The 2,868-nt window shown below is 60.1% G+C and overlaps 1 non-coding gene across 1 annotated transcript; it reads left to right on the top strand.

Annotated features, from left to right (window-relative positions):
- Nucleotides 1-2,433: 2,433 nt before the first annotated feature.
- On the top strand, nucleotides 2,434-2,506 carry TRNAV-AAC (transfer RNA valine (anticodon AAC)). The gene has a single exon. It is a non-coding gene; the product is annotated as a tRNA-Val (tRNA).
- Nucleotides 2,507-2,868: the final 362 nt, after the last annotated feature.

Here is a 2,868-nt window from a genome sequence, read left to right as displayed (position 1 = left end):
CTTCGCGGCGGCAGTGGCGGGCGCCGGCCGACCGCGGCCTCCCGGGGACGAGGGGGGAAAAGGCGGCGGCGGGAGCCTCCGCGGCGGGCCCCCGGCTGTGGAGGGACGCGGGGACCCCAGGGCGGGGCGGGTGAGGAGCCCCCTCGCTGACGTTTTTTTTCTGGCGGACCCTTGTCCCCCCCCACAGGCGCTGCCGCCCCCTTCCCTCCCTCCCTCCCCCAGCCCCGGGCTGCTCCCCGCGTCCGCTGAAAGTCAGCGAGTAAAACAGCGGGCGGGCCCGGGGAGCACGGCGGCCGCCATTAGGGTTAGTTCCACCCGGGCCTCCCCACCGCCACGCGACGCGGGGCGCCGCGCCTCTTAAAGCCTCGGCGGACACGCCCCCCGCGCCTCCATTGGCCAGAGGCGGCACCCACCTCCTCCGCCATTGGCTGCTGCCGGGCGAGGGGGCGGGAGCGAGGGAGAGTGGCGGGAGTTTGGAACGCTGGAGCCGTTCGTCCCCCCGCCGCACCACGTGCTCCCCCGGCCGGGCCCCCCCCGCCCCCTCCCGGGACCCCGCACCCCCAGCCGGGATTGCAGGCGGGATTGGGGGGCTGAGGCCTGGGGTTCGGAGCTGGGACTTGGGCGCTGCATTGGGGTTCAGGGCCCACGTCCAGGCCCTGCCCCAGCGCTTCGAGAGCCCCTGGGTGAGGACCTAGGCCCAGAAACTGCCCCCGATGCAGGGGAGCACCAGCTCCCTCTGCTCTGCTGGAAGCAAATATGTTATAAAATTACATGTATTTTAGAAACGTTTTCTGTGCACCTCACCACGCTCAGCCTCACTGTGCTCTGCCACAGCAATCCACACCAGCTGCAAGGCAGGCAGGGAAGCAAGGAGCCTCCTGTTCAAACTCCAAAACTTCCTACCAGGAGGAGCACTGACCTTCACCTTAATGCCACTTGGGACCATGCAGATCATCTCCTTCTTAAACCATCCAGCTTAATACCCGGTGAGAGGCGGAAACCACCATAAAGGCCTGGGGTGGAATTCTGTCCATATGCCAACCTCATCGTCATGATTTGTTCCTGACAGAGTTGGAGCAGAGCTTGTCAGTGGTGCTGCTAAGAACACAACTGCATTCCCACAAGTGTTTTTCCATGTAGACCTGAGACATGTTGCAAGCGTGAAAAGAACAAGAAATCTGATCTTTTTCCCAAACACTCCTTTGTGGCACCTCTTACAGACATATCCTTGCAGCTGGTGGAAACCTCTGCACGATGGCAGCAGTAGGGTTAAGGAATCTTGCAGCTGCCACTGCCAAACTCCAGAGAATACTGTCACTGCTTTTATTTACTTCCTTGTCTTTTCCCTGTCCCTTCCCCATCACTGCTTTCTTCTAGAGCCTTTTCTGTTTCAACTCTCTTGGCTTTTCTTACTTCTCCTCCCACCACTTGGAGTTTGGCTTGTGTTTCACCTCACAAAGGATGGCAAAGCTAAGTTCCCTTCCATAGCTTCTTCCAAGATCAGGCATTTCAGTGCCCGGAGAATGAGAAAATCTAGTATTTGTCAATTCCTCATTTTCCAAGCTCCAGCTGTAGCAAAAAGCCTGCAGAAGAGACACCATCTGAGGTAATGTGTTCTGTGCTCTGCTCCCAGTTTGCCCAAGTGCTCCAGCTGCTGCTTTACTGAGGTTCTGCCCCAGTGCTGTGCATCTCTCCTTGGCAACCGGAGCACCTGTCCTGTGAAGAAAACCTGAGGGATTTGGGGCTGTTCAGCCTGGAGAAGAGAAGGCTGTGGGGAGACCTTAGAACACCTTCCCATACCTGAAGGGGCTATAGAAAAGCTAAGGAGGGGCTTTTTACTGGAGCATGGAGTGACAGGACAAGGGGTTATGGTTTAAAACTGAAAGAGGGGAGATTTAAATCAGATATGAGGAAGAAATTCTTTCCTATGAAGATGGTGAGACCCTAGCACAGGTTGCCCAGGGAAGCTGTGGATGTCCCATCCCTGGAATTGGTCAAGGGCAGGTTGGATGGGGCTTGGAGCAACCCGGTCTAGTGGAAGGTAGATCCCTCACGGCAAAGGGATTGGAACTAGATGATTTTAAAATCCATCCCAAGCCAAACCATTCTGTGATTTTCCTTTGTCTGTTCCTTGTTCCCAACAAGGCTGTCCTTCCAGCCGCCGTATCCGCAGCAGGAGGCAGACGCGGTGCTGTGTTTCAGAACGGCACTTCGGAGTGAAATCTTAACTGAGGGAGGGTACGGCTTTTCATCTACAGACGAAAACCAATCAGAGCACTCTAGGGAAGATCACAGCCTCACAGTTTCCCACCCAGCCCAGCGCGGTCAGTCCTGGTGCGTGGGGAGGGCAGGGGCAGCAGGTGCCCCCGAGCCGGGGGCAGGTGACGCGGGGACGCGGTGAGGGACGCGGGTGTCAAACCCCTCCCCAGCGCCGTTTCCGTAGTGTAGTGGTTATCACGTTCGCCTAACACGCGAAAGGTCCCCGGTTCGAAACCGGGCGGAAACACCGGCCAGGATGGCTGTTTTTTTTTTTTTCCCCCCTTTCTCGACAGTGATGAGAGCGGATCCCCGCCGGCATCACGACTCACCAGCCCCGCGGGCAGGGCACGGAGCGGCGCTAAGTCCCTCCCGCACGCTGCCGGTTTAACGCGGCGGCAGCGTCCCGGCCCCGCTCCTCCCCGCTGGCCGCTACTACATCTCCCGGGATGCTCAGCCCCCGACGGGCCCTGCCGCGCCGCACGGCGGGACTCGAGGCCCGGAGCCGCCCGGCCCCGCAGCCCGGGCCCCGCCCCGTCCCGCCCCGTCCCGCCGCTGCCGGCGCGGGCCCCCGAGGACACCGGAAGTCGCAGCCCGGAAGTGGCTCTGGCA

This window comes from Apus apus, chromosome 8 (genome assembly GCF_020740795.1).
Source record: "Apus apus isolate bApuApu2 chromosome 8, bApuApu2.pri.cur, whole genome shotgun sequence".
Classification (NCBI taxonomy): domain Eukaryota; kingdom Metazoa; phylum Chordata; class Aves; order Apodiformes; family Apodidae; genus Apus; species Apus apus.
The sequence above is the reverse complement of the archived record's forward strand: the minus strand, read 5'-3'. Positions and strand labels throughout refer to the sequence as shown.